The sequence below is a fragment of the Neovison vison genome, chromosome 6 (assembly GCF_020171115.1).
Source record: "Neovison vison isolate M4711 chromosome 6, ASM_NN_V1, whole genome shotgun sequence".
Lineage (NCBI taxonomy): Eukaryota > Metazoa > Chordata > Mammalia > Carnivora > Mustelidae > Neogale > Neogale vison.
In genome coordinates, this window is record NC_058096.1 from 221,614,773 (window position 1) to 221,631,711 (window position 16,939).

A 16,939-nucleotide genomic window follows, 5' to 3' on the forward strand; every position below is an offset into this window, starting at 1 on the left:
GCCAAACCTAAGCAGCAATCAGTTCCTTCTAGAATCTTCTATGGTTCATTTGTTCACCGGATATTGATTGAGCCAGACTCGGTCCCACCTCAGGGCCTTTGCACTCGCTGTTCTGCCTGCAGGAAGCTGCCCTCCCTCCCACCTCTGACTCTGTCACTGTCTTCATACATGCAGCCCAGCTGGCTGAGAAGCTATGTGTGACCGTCCCCCCTCCCCCCCGCCAGAGGAGGCCGGCCCCATAGCCCTCTGTGACATGGCTGCTTTCAAGAACCCCTCACTGTCTGACAGTGTCTTGTTCCTCAACCTGTTTTTTTGTCTTCCCTCATTTCCCTCCTCCCCACTCCCAGGGCCTTATGGGCTAGAATGGAGTTTCCTTTCTTCTCTGCTGGGTCGTCATTATCTAGAAAGTCTCTGCACACAGCCAAGGTGCTCAGTCAACCCTTAGTCAGACACACGTCCTCTGTGACCACCCCCGTTTCAGGCCCTAGGGATAGAGCCCTGAACAAATTATGTCATAAATACATAAATAAATCAGGAAACTGACAAATGAGTAAGTTCTACCAAGAAACTGTGTGTAACCATGGTGAAAGGCAACCAAAGGCTGGTCCTTGAAGAAAGTGACCTTTTTTTTTTTTTTAAGTAAGCTCTCTACCCAAGGTGGGACTCGAACTCACAACCCCAAGATCAAGAACTATATGCTTTACCCACTGAGCCCGCCAGGCACTCCTGAAGATGACACTTCACGGCAGTCCCCAAGGAGGAGAAGGAGCCCTTGGGAAGATCTGGGGGAAATGTGTTTCCAGCTGAAGAAACAGCACATGCAAAGGTCCTGGGAACGGGACCCTGTCTGGCGCGTTGAAGGAACAGGGAGGAGGCCCTGTGGCTGGGGCAGTGAGCAGAAGGTGGCGAGAGGAGGAAGGAAGGGCAGGCAGGGGGTGGGGCAGTTCCTTCAGGGTCTGGGGGCGGGGGCAGGGCAGGCCAGGAGAAGTTGTTGTTTTATATTAAATACCACAGGAAGCTGTTGGGAGCTGAGTGGGCAGAGGAGAACTGAACGGAGCCTTCTGTGTGTCAGGCACGAGGCCGGGCACCAGGCCCGCAGCTGTCAGGAAAACACCCCCTTGCGCTCAAGAAATTCCCATCCCGTGTGTTTTTCTCAATGGACCCATCGCCATCCATTCACAAACAGACTTAATGAGTGCCCAGGAGGTGCCCCGTCGGGTGCCATCCTCGTATCTGATGGGGACTCACATGACAGCAGCGGCGCCCCAGGGCACCGCGGACCACGTCTGGGAGACGTCTGTGGCTATCAGACTGGGGGAGCTCCCAGTATGGAGGGGGTCGGACATCCCCAGCGCCCCCTGGGGCTCCCCAGCCCCGTGGAGAGGGGACGTCACTGTCCCCCCTCAGCCTCAGCCTCCCCATCTTGCTTCCTCTGTAACCACCCTGTGTTGGACTTGTCAGGGCTTTGTTTGGCTTGGCTCCGTGTTTGTGATCCCAGCCATAATATTTATTTAGACTTTGCTGTGGAGACTCTCTTCCAGGGCAGGGACGGCAGGTGTGGGGAGTAGGTGACGTCTGACTTCTGACTTCCCCCTGCCCGGGCCTCCCCCCCTCTTTGCTGACCCCCAGGAGCCCCAGGGCCCTTCAGCTAGAGCTCTCCCTCCTCCTCGTACCTAAACCTGCCAGAGGAAAGGGTCTGGACTCACTCACTCACCCCTTTCTGTAGATTTGACCCCCTAGTCCCACTCCCCAGGATATTGCATTTAAATTTGTATATATAATTATGGACTTCAGAAAGCATTTATAGAACCCAACAAAGAGATATCTGCGTGAGTCCAACAAGGATAAGCAGTGCAGGACAAGAGGACTGTTCGATGCTGACATCGTATTACCTCGTTTATGGAACAGGAGCGCGTACTTCCCGGCAACGCTAAGCTGGAAAGCAAAGTCACGTTTGCCCAGTAGCTTCCACCAGCACGTGTGAGTGTGAAACACAGCAGGAGAGACGCGTCAGCTAAAGAAGATGAAGCAACACCCCATCGAGAAACGGCTCTGAGTGCCGGCCCGTCTTTGCAAGGCTCTGCTGTGTTCTTGGAGTGGACAGACTCGGTCGGTAGCATTTCCCAAACATAACCGTCTCGGCGTGGGTTTTTCTTTTAATTTTCACTTGGTTGGTTCTGAACCGTTGCCAACACGTGAAAATGTTAACGATACCCACCAGAACGACTGAAATAAAACAGGTGGACATCGAACACTTCTGGAAGATAAAGGAGCCACCGGAACGCTCCCGCTGTTGGTGGGAGTCAAGACGTTCTACCTCCGTTTGGGAAATTGGGTAATCTCTTATAAAGTTGAACGTGCCTTTACCGTAGGATGGCACCATGTTGTGTGATTCCATTTATAGGAAATCTGGAGGCTAGACAACGGAATCTTGGGGGAAAGAGAGTGGTTGCCTAGGGTAGAGTGGGGAGCTGCGTGGACAGGGGCAGGAAGGGAATTTTTAGGGTGGGGAAAATATTCTCGATCTTATTTTTATTTCTTTTTATTTTTTATTTCTTTAAAGGCGTTTTATTGATTTATTTGAGAGAGATTGAGCAAGAGAGAGAGCACGAACAGGGGGAGAGGGAGAAGCAGACTCCCCCGCTGAGCAGGGAGCCCGAGGCGGGACTGGATCCCAGGACCCTGGGGTCACAATCTGAGCCGAAAGCAGATGCTTAACCCACTGAGCCACCCAGGGGCCCCTAGATCCAATTTCCAGTGGTGGTTACATGAGTGTATAGAATTGTCAAAACTCGTCAAATTGAACACACCCCCAAGACCTGTGCATTACTTCTGTAAACTAATCCTACCTCAATAAAAAATGTACAGAATATAAAGTGAACAATTACATACAGAAAACACTTAGTAGAACATTCGAAACAACAAAACAGCCATCAGCAGGGGATTGGTTAGTAGAGCCTGGTGTATTCCCATGATGAAATGTTGCATGACTTCGAAAATGAAAGACAATTATTTGTATGTGCCGATATGGGGCAATGATTATTTTTTTAAATGTAGGCTCCACACCCATCCTGGAGCCCCACGGGGGACCCGAACTCACCACCTAGAGATCGAGACCTGAGCTGAAGCTAAGAGTCAGACACTGAACCTGCTGAGCCCACCCAGGGGCTAACCTGAAAGGGGGCAATATTGAGCGTATACGGTTCCATCAGTGTTTTCTCACCATTTTGGTTTTTGTGTTCTTCGTCCCACTGAAATCGTAACACCACGCATAGGTTACGTACCTGCTCATTCTCTCTATGTGATCTGTGCTTTCTGCATAAAAAGAGGAAGATCTGTTTCACCCTGTGAGCACTAGTTTTCATCCCCTCGAAGATAATATCTTCCCCATTGAAAGTGCACCCAGTGAATGAAACAGGGCAGCGCAGAGCACAGGACACCACGTGTGCGTGAGGGCAGGGGAAATGAATGAACGTTTATGGACTAACGCTGGAGTGAGACACGATGGGGATGGGGGTAGCTTGCACGGCTGGGAGCTCCTTGAGGAGGAGGCTTTTTTTTTTTTTTAAGATCTTTTTTATTTATTTGACAGAGAGAGAGGGAACAGAAGCAGGGGGGACGGGAGAGGGAGAAGAAGGCTCCCCACTGAGCAGGGAGCCCAATGTGGGGCTCGATCTCAGGACCCTGGGATCATGATGTGAGCTGAAGGCAGATGCTTAGCTGACTGAGCCCCCCAGGTGCCCCAAAGAAGATGCTTTCTTCTGCATCATCATTTACTCTCCTGGAATTTGACGCCATGTACCTGTTACATCTTCCACATAAATGCAATTTTATTTAAACAAAAAAGAGGGGCACCTGGGCAGCTTAGTCTGTTGGGCGTCTGCCTTCGGCTCAGGTCATGGTCCTGGGGTCCCCAGGTCTTGGGATCGAGCCCCACGTCGGGCTCCCTGCTGAGTGAGGAGTCTGCTTCTCTGTCTCCCTCTGCCTGCTGCTCCCCTCCTTGGGCTCTCTCTCTCTCTGTCAAATACATAAATAAAATCTTAAAAAAAGGAAAGAAAGGAAACATTACAAATGAAGCAAGGATCATGCATTCTTCACAGTTCTTCAAGTTTCTTAATATAAGCTCACCTCGGGTCCGAGTTAGCATTTAAGAGCTGCCTTTCCTACAACAGTAAGTCACTTCAGCTGTGTCCCCAAAGCTCAGCATTCCCACCAGGACTAGGTGCCACCCTTGTAACATTCCTCAAATAAAGAAATGCCTCTCTTTCACCATTATTGCTTTATTCTGGTGTGAACACTTAAGTATCAATGATTGTCAGCCGAGCCCTGTCAGGAAGCAGATCCCTTAGACCCATGTCTTTCTCACTGATCCCTCTTTCTTTCCAACCCTAAAATTACCTCAGGTGGTTTCCAACAGTACAGAGTGAAAATGCACTCAAAGCTCTTTGAGCTAATTCTAACTAAAGTGTGAATGACTGATATCAGGTTCATTTATTCCTTTTCTTGGAAACAGCTACACTTTCTAAAGGGGTTTGGAGGAGCCCCTTTAGCTCAAGTCCAGATTAACTCTTAGGCTTTTGCCTAAGTCCAGATTAACTCTTAGGTTTTTGCCCTAAGGGTAAAACTCACCCCCCTGAAGATCTGAAGATATTGGGTAAAACTAGCTCTAGTTTAAGGTGAATAAATTATATCAAGCTCATATATACTTTTTCATGGGAGCATTCACATTTTCTTGTGGAACTGGAAGGCATTGTAACTCAAAGATTAGTTCTTAGCTTTTCTCCCAGGACAAAAATCACCCTCTCTGAGATGTTACTTTGATATAACTGGGTCTAGTTAAAATGTGATGACAAAGCTTTGCACAGTGGCAGTATCATAGCCAATGAGGTTTATCCAAGGCGCGATTATTGCTAATTGAAAATGTGATGACAGATGTGAAGTAAATATATTATTTTTCTCGGGACCATTTACATTCTGAAGGAATGTAATACAGACCTTCCTTAGGTCTGTATCAGCTCTTAACTTTTTGCTTAGGTCAAATCCTTCTCCCTGTGTGTTTCAGATGTACTCAAGTGGTAAGATGTCCAAAAGCCCCTGGGATCTTTGTGAAACACCATGAAATTATGGTATTCAATCTCACATACAAATTTTGTGTCTACAAAACCCCAGCATCTAATTTAGGGCATGAAGAAACTGCTTCCTGAATCTTTACTGGCTGGAGATTACATACTGTGCCAGATTCTCGCTCAGACATGTAGCAGTTAGAAGTTAGAAAAGACTGGGAAAAACTCAGATGTGAGAATTCTTGAAATTGAGAAAATGCTACCCACTTTCTCTCCAGCCTGAGGATAGGACCATAGGAGGCAGTATGATCCAGTGGTGAAGAACCCAATGTTTGGACCAGATGAACCAGTGTGTGAACTCTACTGCTCACAAGTGTGGTTTGGGACCCAGGGGAAGTAACTTCATTCTGCACCTCCTCTTGTCACATCTGTAGAAAGGATATGCTGGGCACGCTGGGGATGTCAGATTTCAAGGAATGTAGGTTTGGGGTTGCTTGTCATCCCTACCCCACAGTGAAAGAATGAAGCCCTTCCAGAACACAGCAGAGCAAACAAAGAGCAATCGATCCCTGACACCATGGTCTGATGTCCTGGATCCAGCCATACCTGAAATCCAATCCTTGGCTTCCGATGCACGGCAGCAACGTGAATCAGTGGATTCCCTTTTCAGCTTAAAATTTTCAGTTGATTTTCTGATCTTTCCATGACCAGGGGAGGGGGCAGGAAGCTAACTATTCACTTCCCCTAATTAATTCTGCCCACAGATTTCTCTCCCACGCAAAATGCACACTGGAATATAGATCATGACGATTAGCATTCACATAGTCTCCTTGGGTGTCTGCTGATCATCTGTCCGCCTTGTCTTTTCACAACTGGAAGGAGCTCCTTGAAAGTAGGTCTTTTCATTCTCCTCGATACTACTCAGGCCATGGTGAGTACTTAGGAATGGCCAGTTCTGAATCCGCCAAAAAGATTCTTTCCTACCCACACATCTTTGGTTTCTTTCTCCCTATTTTTTGACTGTCAAGGTCCCATTCCTGAATCACTGAAATTATTTAAGTTGTTTATTCTCATGTCATGGTACTAGCATTAACTTCAGCCAGAGCCTAACTGTTTAAAGTATAATATACATGTGATATAAATATGATATTATATGATAGATGTTATAGATTATATGTGTACATGTATATAATATATATAATATGTTCTATATATTATATATAAGGCTGTGTATAATACAAGCCCTCTCAAATAGTAAGTGTACAACTTGGTGAATTGTTTCTTATCTATACCGATCTGCGTAAGCACCTTCCAGAATAAGACACAGAACGTCCCCCGCACTCCAGAAGCTCCTTCCTAGTCATTACCACTGTTCTGATTTCCATGCCCTTTTGCTCCATTTCCTGAATATCTGCCGCTTACCTCCTTTCATTACATCCCACTCTCTCCTACTTATTTTTATCTTTCAATGGGATTTGCTTGCGTTTATTATAATCCATCCATGAGTCGTGGCGGCTCAGCCTTCAAAACACGTTCATTCCCTGCCTGCTTGGTTCCTGAATCCTGGTCCAGCCTCCAGCCCCATCGGCACTGTCCTCCATCTTGCCCTCCTCCTGGCTTGGCCCTCACCCCCCCCCCACAGTCTGCTTTTCTTATTATGACACAGAAGTCCTTACAGGGGCGGTGTCTGTCTCCCTCACCACCTTAGCATTGCCTTTCCCTGCTCTCCCTCTCCCTCACTCCACACTGGTGGAGGGTCTTTGCACTTGCTGTCCCCAGGGCCTTTGCACATGCTCTCCTCGCTTCCTGGAATTCCTTTTCCTAGATCTCCCTGTGGCTGGTTCTTTTCACCTTCAGATTTCTGATCAGATCCAACTCCTCCCTGACCACCTCCTCCAAAATTGCAATTACCCCCTCGGTCCCCATCCCCCATCCTGCTTTACATTTACTCAAAGAAATTTAACCATCACCTGACACACCATGTATTTTATTTATTTATTGGGGCATGCGCTTATTCAGCATTTATTGGGTGCCTTCTCCAGGCAGAGGGATGCACCCTAGGGGATACGAATATTCATTCATTGTTTCATTAACCAAAAAATGCCTTTTGATTCTTCCCTGCAACAACATTGATCCAGGTGCTTAACTTGTCAGAGAGAAGAAAGGCTGTGGGGTGGAGAGCTAGAAAATCTCCAGCTAGGATTATCTGCAAAAATTTGACAAGACCTAGGTAGTATCCCCCATGCCTGGCCCACAAGAACTACCCAATCAATGCTCGTGGAAGGAACAACAGAAGATGTTTAAATATAACCACAGAATTGAGTGCGTGGTTGACAGACTATAGCCTGCGGGACAATTCTGGCCCTCTGCTTGCTTTGTAAATAAAGCTTTATTGGCACCTAGCCATGCCCTTTGGTTTACTTCTTGTTTATGGCCGCTTCCCTGCAACATTGGCAGAGGTGAGTAGTTGCGGCAGAGACCTGTGCCCTGCAAAGCTGAAAATATTTACTATCCGGCCTTTTACAGAAAAAGCGCTCTGTAATTCACAGGTTTGCTGAATTAGACCTGATCTTCCCAGGGCGGGGGCCATGTCACCCAGTTATCGAAGCCTTTGATGTACACAGGGTGACTGGCCAACTGGGTTGGAAGTGTTCATTTATTTTTGTTAATTTGCATTTAAAGACTGATAACTCAGTTAACAGACAGCTTTGGGTACCTATGGAAGAGCTTGGGTACATGAGTCTACATTTGTGACTGTCAATCTTACGAACTCTATAAAGACAGATCAAGGATTTTGTGATGGAAATTTAGGGTCCATGTTGATATGTGTTTTAAGGGTGAAGTACGCTAGGGAAATACAAGAGTTAGTATCTCAAAAAGTGAAATATTAGGGCGCCTGGGTGGCTCAGTGGGTTAAAGCCTCTGCCTTCGGCTCAGGTCATGATCCCGGGGTCCTGGGATCGAGCCCTGCATCGGGCTCCCTGCTCAGCGGGGAGCCCGCTTCTCCCTCTGCCTGTCACTCCCCCTGCTTGTGCTCTCTCTCTTTGCCAAATAAATAAATAAAATCTTTTAAAAAATCATTTCAGTATTGATTAGATGTTGAAATGATCATCATTTGGATGTATCGATTCAATTGTTTAGATCAACCAACTATGTTACGAAGTCGAAACTTAATTTCACAGTGTGCTGGGTCAACCCAACTGCTAGAAATTTTCAGAGGACATGTGCCACTTCTGTCCGATGGCGGGGGTTAGAGCAGAGCCCGGGGGAGCACCCGTTCTGCTCTGTGTAGCTGCGTGTCCACGAGCCCATGACTCTACCGCTCCCTGCCTCAGTTTCCTCATCTGCAAGAGGGGTTCAAGGCCCTGCCTCGCCGGATTGTTGGCCGGAGTCGATAAATGAAAGCACGCAAGATGCTGGGAAGGAACCTTGGCGGACCCGGGTCCCCAGATCCGCTGTCTTTGCGCTGGTTTCCATTATGACCAGTACGTCCACCCATAAGCAATGCCGGGTTCTCCCAGTCTGAGACACTCACAGACGCCTGCCTGGCGCTTTCTGGCCTCTGGCTTTCCTCCTTAGCCCTTTGGTCTGGTCATGACAACAGCCCCCACTCTGCCCATGAGGCCGGAGAGGCTAATAAGGGGTTATGACTCACCGTGCCCCTCCGTGAGTCAGCCTCGGTTGAGGCAACGCCCAAGTTTCCCTGTCCCTGTCCCCCTGGGCGGGGGCTTACCCCTGGACACCATGTCACCTCCCATTACTTTGACTTCTTACTGGAGGGTTCTCCCTCCGCTTCCCTTTAAGGTCAGTTTTGGGAAAAAGAAGCAGGGGGTCTGGGAGCTGCGGCTCCTTGGCCAACTCCCTGCCTGCCTCCTCTCCCCACCTCCTCCTCTTCCTCCTCCTACCGCCAGGCTGGGCAGTGAGTAAAGCCCTCGTGATATGGGTGTGGCAGGGGCAGTCGTGGGGCGGCGGCGAGGGGGGGACAGGGGGACTCTGATCTACCTCTTGGTCAATGCCCAGTGATTAGCACCCCGTCCTCGTCCTCGGGGCTGCCGGTCGTCCCTGCTCCGACACCACGTGCTTCGGCGTGTCCTGGAAGTTCCCGGCTCTGGGAGGGGTGGGCGGTGGAGACCAGTGATTTGCACCAGGCCCTTCGAGCACCCAAGGGAGGAGCGCTTGGCAGGGAGTGACTCCCTCCACTTTCCCTAAAAGATGAAGGACATTAGGGCTGAGGATTCATCATTCGTGTATTCATTTATCCCCGTGGCCGCTGTTTACTGAGCACCTGCTATGTCCCGGGTGTCGCAGACGCGGGAGGGAACGTACCAGAACCGAATCATCCCCCACTCGGTTCCCTGGTGGGGTTTATGCTCCAGTCGGGGAAGACGGGCCATTCGCACAAAAGCACGCAAATGGGTAGGAGGAAGAGGCCGTGCGTAGAAACAAAGAGGGACGGGCAGGGATGGCGGCGGCTGAACTGCAGCGAGCAAGGCAGGCGAGGGTAGGGATGCTGAGGCCTGTTCCGAGAAGGCTGATGGTCAGGCCTGTGACTCCAGTTGTTAATGGCTCTAGAAGTTTCTGCGGGGGATCTGGGTGGGACAGGCGTATGGATGGAACTGGGAGGCCTGGTGTGTTAGGGACGCTGTTCCCCAAGCCTGGAGTCTGGGGCTCGCTCCTAGCCTGCCACCGGAATGTGGTCCCCCAGCTTTGGGAGGATGGGCGACCCCTGGGACCACGCCCCACGAGGGCCTGGAGCGTGGGGCGGCGAGCAGAGCTGGCCCCCCACTCCTCTCCCGGCCCACCCCTCCCTCCACATCAACTCTTGGTGATTGCTTTATGGCTGGCTGGTCCAAGGGTCACAGGGACGCTCTCACAGGGAAGGGAGGCCTCCGTTGGCTGAGAATGTGGTCATCCCAGCTTCCTTCTTGTGGCCACGGGGTCGGAGTCGGGGCGGCAGCTGAGGAGCCGTCTCCTTCGGCTCCACCCCCAGAGGATTCTGGAAAGGAGCCCACGGTATAGGGGTGCAGAGGCATTTCCATGTCTCCAGATCCTGAATGAGTCCTGACCCTTCGTCTTTCACCTTCTGAGTTGGTTTTCCAGGCTGTCAAAAGGAATCCCATAGGCCAGGAGACTTAAACAACAGAATTTATTGCCTCCCAGTACTGGAGGCTGGAAGTCCAAGATCCGGGTGTCAACGGGGCTGCTTCCTTCTGAGGCCCCTCCTTGCCGTGTAGACCCCATCTTCTTCCCGTGTCTCGGTCCATATTTCCCCTTTTCGTAAAGACACCTGTTCACTCCAATGACCTCATTTTAACCCGATCACCTCTGTAAAGATCCTCTCTCCAAACACAGTTACATTCTGGTTCTGAGGTCCTGGGGGCTTGGTTCCGACTTAGGAATGGGGGGGCACATAATTCAACCCACATCACCTTCTCAAAGCCGGTGCTCTCAGCCCAATGGTCACCTTCCTAAGAAGCCATCCTGAGCACCCCAGCCAGACGCAGCCCCCACCTCGGTCACCCCAGCAGAGCACCTGGGGTGGGGAGGGGCTCTGTTTATCTATGCTACCTGTTCACCCAGGGAACAGGCTCTGCTCTGTTTTGGCCACTGATGGCCTGTGAGCATCAAAGTGACTGCAAACACATTTGTGGAATGAACCCCACAATTTGGCGTGCACCGTGGATCCCTGAGCCTGTTCTTAGCCAGCTTGGGGCATCCGCCTCATCGTCTATCATCAGTTCACAACAGACTCTCCCATTTTGTGCACGGTGGCTTTCTGGACCGGGTGCCCAGGGACCTCAGTCCTCCCCCCAGCTCAGCAATAAACTTGGCTTTGTCTCCACATCACTTCTCCCCTCTGAGACTCGGTCTCCCCATCTGTAAAATGTGAGGATTGACTTAAAGGTTATATAAAATCCCTGCAAGGCCAAACACGGGGGTGGATGTTTAACCCCAGGGAAAATCAGATCGGAAGTGGCATTTGCTTGGAGCGACGGGGGCCCAGTTTGGGTGCGCGGAGAAGCCGACCAGTCAGAGGCCCATCCCCACCCACGCAGGAGCGAGGTTGGCCATGCTGAGAGGGGGTTTCAGAAAACACTGCCCCTTGGCTCTTCTCCCTGGGACCTGCTATGAACTTCCTCACAGAACTCCCTGCCCACAGCAGGCAGAACCTCGGGTCCCTTGGATCTCCAACCTAGAATCTCCAGGATTCTAGAGGAGGATGCTGGAAAGATTACCCCACCTTTGGTGGGATTTAATAACATTTATTTTTCACGGCTACCTTCTTTTTGGGGCATCTGATATCAGTCTCAATTTGCCATCAGGTTGTTAATTGTCTTTCTAAAATAAATTTAATGAAGAAAAAAACCCCAGAGTTCACGATAACGTGGAAGGCTGTACTGAACTTTTTTTCCTCTAATGCGTTTATCTTAGAAGGAAACATTGTAACACTGGAGTAGATTTAAAAACAACAACAGCACAGTATCTGATGCCCAAAGTAGAAGGAAAGGAAACAGTGTTACTAACCTTTAGGCAGCTACTGTTAGCTGTGGAAGGTTCTGGATTAGGGGATTCTTAAAAAGAGGTTAACAAATAGATATTAGAGACACGGAAGCCCCCTATCTGTGTACTTCTCGACTGAATCAGAAGATTTAAAAGGGGATTGAGGGGCGCCTGGCTGACGCAGCTGGTGGAGCGTGCGACTCTGGACTTCATGGCTGTGAGTTCCAGCCCCGCACTGGGCGTAGAGATGACTTAAAGATTTAACAAAAAAATTTTTTTTAAGTTTGGATTGGGGGTGCCTGGGTGGCTCAGAGGGTTGAGCCTCTGCCTTCGGCTCAGGTCATGATCTCAGGATCCTGGGATCGAGCCCCACATCAGGCTCTCTGCTCAGCGGGGAGCCTGCTTTCCCTTCTCTCTCCTCCTGCCTCTCTGCCTGCTTGTGACCTCTCTCTCTGTGTCAAATTAATAAATAAAATCTTTTTTAGAAAAAGGTTGTATTGAAAAGGAAGCAGCCTCTTACCTATCATTCGGTTTATTTTGTGTGTGCTACATGCCTGCAAACATGCAGAAACTCATTTTGTGCACTGAAACCCCGCAATACCCCATTCTCTTGGACTTTCTTTGTCCAAGGAAAACCACGCCATCCCTCTAGGCTTAGCTTCTGGATCTAAGCACGCAATCTAATAAAAACTACAGCCAATATCTGTCTGTCTGTCTATCTATGTATCTATCTACCTGTGTATCTACCTATTTATTTTAAAGTAGGCTCCACGCCCAGTATGGAGGTCAGTGCGGGGCTTGAACTCTTGACGCTGAGATCCAGACCTGAGCAGAGACCCAGAGTCGAATGCTTCGCTGAGGTACCTGGGTGCCCCCTCCAGCTAATAGTCATCGATCCCTCACTGTGCTGAGTACACACGTAAACTCCATCCTCCAGAAATCTCAGTGAGTGGGGACTCTGGTGACACCCATTTTACAGATGAGAAAACTGAGGTGTTAGGAGCAGTGGGGAGGGGATGTCTTTTGTCCAAACGCTTACAGGGAGTTTGTATGTGGCCATCCCAAGATTCCAGGCGGTGATACTCCTGAGTGGCAGTGCTCCTGGCGATGCCGGGCAGGAGGGTCATGGGACGTCACGGTCACGGCCTTCTGGATTCAATCCCAGCCCCTCCTCTTGCAGGCTGTGTGATCTGGGGCAAGTTGCTTGGCCTCCCTGTGCCTCAGCATTCTCCTCTTTGCAATGGGGATAACAGTAGAGACCCCGTGAGCTCTTATCCGCAGCAATGCCATACCAAGGATGGGGGAAGCAGACCCCAGCAGGTGCTCGCCGCAGAGGCCCATTGTCTAAGGAAAATTCAAAAAAATGATAATAAACCCCATTGTGGGATCTGTGTTTTTATTATATCTGTGCATAGGTGATTCTGAACAATGTCAATGACCTAAAAATCGTCGCCTGAAGAAATCTTGCATTGGTCTAAACAGGCAGTCAGCAAACTTTTCCTATCAAGGGCCAGAGAGTAAATATTTTCTGCCCCGTGCGCCGTGTGGTTTCTACTAACTTGAGGCCCCGGTGGGAATCAGCCACGGACAGTTTGTGAACAAACGGGCGTAGCTACGTGCCAACAAACTTTTATTCCTGATGCTGAAATTTGAATCCTATATACTTTGCTCATGCCATGAAATATTATTTTCCTTTTGACTTTTTTTTGCCCTAACTAGTTGAAATACTATCCTTAGTTCCTACAAAAATAGACACGGGGCCAGATTTGGCCGGCAAAGCCATGGTTTGTCTCCTCTTGGTCTAATTCGTGCCGGTACTCGTGATATTTAATAGAAGCTGTGAATTAGCACGTTTTTATTGTTTATCCTTTGGTAAACGTTATATCATCCTATTTGGAAAGGACGTTGGAGAACCCAGTGCTGGGCATTTGGCCTCAACACACACCCAGCTACATGTGTTCATCTTGTCTTTTGAGCCCTCATTGGGCACCTTTGTGGTGTTAACACATTCTCCTGTTTAAACAGTACATTTGGGGCACCTGGTGGCTCAGGGGGTTAAGCCCCCAACTCTCGGTTTTGGCTCAGATCATGATCTCAGGGTTGTGGGGTCGAGCTTGGGTCCTCCAGCTCTGCACTCAGAGGGGTGTCTGCTTGTCTCTCCCCCTAGAAAGAAAGAAATAAAAGTTTTAAGCAGTAGATTCAAAAGAAACAATGCTAACCCAGTTGTTTTAAATACAAAGAACTAGGGTTTGGACCACGTAACTTCGTTTATTGTATCTGGACACCTGTAGGTTCTCATTGTGTCTAAAATTTTTGACAGTGGGCTGACCTGCAATTTATACCAGTTTTGTAGGGTCAGCTCAGATTTTCACTCAAACACAGTATTTTTACTGAAACTTGAGCCATATCTTTTTTTTTTTTTAAAGATTTTATTTTATTTATTTGACAGAGAGAGATCACAAGCAGGCAAAGAGAGAGAGAGGAGGAAGCAGGCTCCCTGCGGAGCAGAGAGCCCGATGCGGGACTCGATCCCAGGACCCTGAGATCATGACCTGAGCCGAAGGCAGCGGCTTAACCCACTGAGCCACCCAGGCGCCCGAGCCATATCTTTACATTAAAGTATCTTCGTCCATCAAATTGATCTTTTCATCCGATTGTTTCCGGTTATCAAACAGTCCTGCTATTACTCATCACTAGGACAGAACAGGACGGAAGGATAACATTTCTTTAAAAGACAATCGTTAATGGGGGGCGCCTGGGTGGCTCCCTTGGTTGGGCATCTGCATTCAGCTTGGGTCATGGTCACAGGGTCCTGGGATCGAGCCCGGCATCAGGCTCCCGGCTCAGCGGGGAGCCTGCTTCCCCCGCCCTCTCTCTCTCTCTCTCTCAAATAAATATGTAAAATCTTAAAAAACAAAAAAAGAAAGGAATGGAGCAAAAAAGTATCCACGCATTACTCTTTCCCCTTTTTTTGTGCCTCAACATTTACTTTACTTGTGTTGCTGACACGATCACCCACGTGAGCCTCACTTGGGATTTCTTTGCTGGACATTCCCATTACGAGTTGCTTTTTATAATTATTCCTGAAGCTTTTGAAGATGTAGATTTAGGGCTGTTCACATGACACCTGCCTTGAAGCACTTACTGCCTGGAACTTAGTGTCAAACAAATATTTCTTACCGTAGTTACCCCACCGACACACCGCATACCCACCCCGCCCCCTGCCCCGCCGCCCAGGCCGCCTCTGTCCAACCGGAGAACTCAGAACAGTTTTTGGACTTTTATATTTTGCACTATTTATTTATTTAAGGTAATCTCTATGCCCCACGTGGGGCTCGAACTCACGACGCCGAGATCAGAGTTGTGTGCTCTACCCACCGAGCCGGCCAGGCGTGCGCAGTTGGTGCATTTTTAAGTGGTTCAAGAAAGAGGGAAAAAATTATTTCGTGTCCCAGGAAAGTTGCATGAACTCCACATTTCAGCTTGCAGAAACTACGTTTCATGGGAGGTGTGGTGTGGGGCGGTCAGGGAGCTGGAGGGGTAGGGGTGAGCAGTTCGGCCGAGACACACTCTGTTCTAACTCCTGGCTATGTGGCCCTTTAGCAAAAAGTTTTCGGACTCCTGCCCTAAGTTGTCTAGCCCTCTCCTCCAAACCCCAACTCTGGAAGCACAGAAGAGGCCGTCCAGATTCATCCTCTTCCAGGCGCCCAACAAAGGTGGGGGACCCTCCCTCCCTTTCCACCCAGGCCAGGCCTAAGACTGGGGGACCCTGAGATCGGCTTCCCAGTCCCTGGCGCCCTCTAGTGGACGCCGTTGGCAACTGCTTCCCAGCCTCCTTTCCCCAGGGCATCCCCACCCCCGGGAAGTGGGGGGATTATCCTCCTGCGGCTTTCTCCCCCTGATTCTGCCCCTTGTCCCTGGCAAGGTCTCTAGGCCCCCCACCTGGGATCATGCTCCCACTATCCCGCCATGCTTGACGCACTTGAATTCAATCACACTCAGCTAATGTCAAGGATGCCAACAAATTTGAACAATTATTACTTTCCAAAGGCCCCTCCAATATAAACCTACGAACTCTTAATTTGTGCTTTTGACCTGCATGCCTTGCATTTGTGTGCTATGCCATTGTCCCCCTCTCTCACTCTGCCCAGCCGTGCAGGTCTCCTCCCCGCTCTTTCAACCCACCAGTCCCAGTCCTGCCCCAGGGCCTTTGCATAGGCTATGTCCTCTGCCTCAGAATCCTTCCTCCAGGTATCCACGGGATACACTCCCACCGTCTATGCCTTTGACCAGATGTCACCCTTTCAATGAGACCTTCCCTGCCATCCTGTTTTAAACTGCAGCCTTGTCCTAGTCCTGCCTTCTACTCCTCCCAGGGACCAAACCCAGCTTGTCACCTGTTTTTGCAAAGCTTACAAGTTAAGAGTGATTTTTACTTTTTTTTTTAATGGCTGAAAAAAACTTTTTTATTTAAAGATTTTATTTATTTATTTGACAGAGAAAGATTACAAGTAGGCAGAGAGGCAGGCAGAGAGAGAGAGGAGGAAGCAGGCTCCCTGCCGAGCAGAGAGCCCGATGCGGGACTCGATCCCAAGACCCTGAGATCATGACCTGAGCCGAAGGCAGCGGCTTAACCCACTGAGCCACCCAGGCACCCCAATGGCTGAAAAAAATATAAGACTATTTTCCAACACTGAAAATGATACGAAATTCAAATTTCAGTGTCCATAAATACAGTTTATTGGCACATGGCCCATTTGTCTGTGTATCAGCTGAAGCTGCTTTCCAGCTACGAGTCAGAGGGAAGTAGTTGTGGCAGGAACCGTCTGGCCCTCAATGCAGAAAATATTTACTATCCTGTTTGTTACAGAAAGCCTTTGGAGAGCCCTGCTTTCTTGTCAAAGGAGAATATCAGGCTCCCCAAGGGGAAACTGAGGCCCCGCGGGTTGAAGTGAGTTTTTCAAGACTCCACATTTCTGAGGGATTCTTCATTTGCCAAATTATCCAAACAATACCTCAAAAAAAATTTTTTTACAGGAAACACAGAAATCCGACCCACGAGTAAGTACCTTCATAAAGAGAAGGTCATGTAGGATACCGACCTTGACAGAGAAATCTGTACACACCCATCTGGTCTTGCCAAGCCCTGGAGATTTTTTAATTGCCCCTGTAAAAAAAAAAAAAAGTCATTGGTCTTTTTAGAAACCTTGAGTTTAGGACTTTGATCACAGTGATTACAACATCATATCAAAACCCCGTTTTGACTTGCTCCCTGAGGAGGTGTTTTGTTAACACAGTCAGAAGTTGGTAGCGAGAGGCAAGGGGGGCGATTATCTTCCTGGTCCACACAGACAGAAAGCAGCTTCCTGGTTGCC

General features: G+C 49.1%; 1 pseudogene; it reads left to right on the plus strand.

Moving 5' to 3' along the window:
* Nucleotides 1–4,853: 4,853 nt before the first annotated feature.
* Nucleotides 4,854–5,044, plus strand: LOC122910932 (annotated as a pseudogene).
* Nucleotides 5,045–16,939: the final 11,895 nt, after the last annotated feature.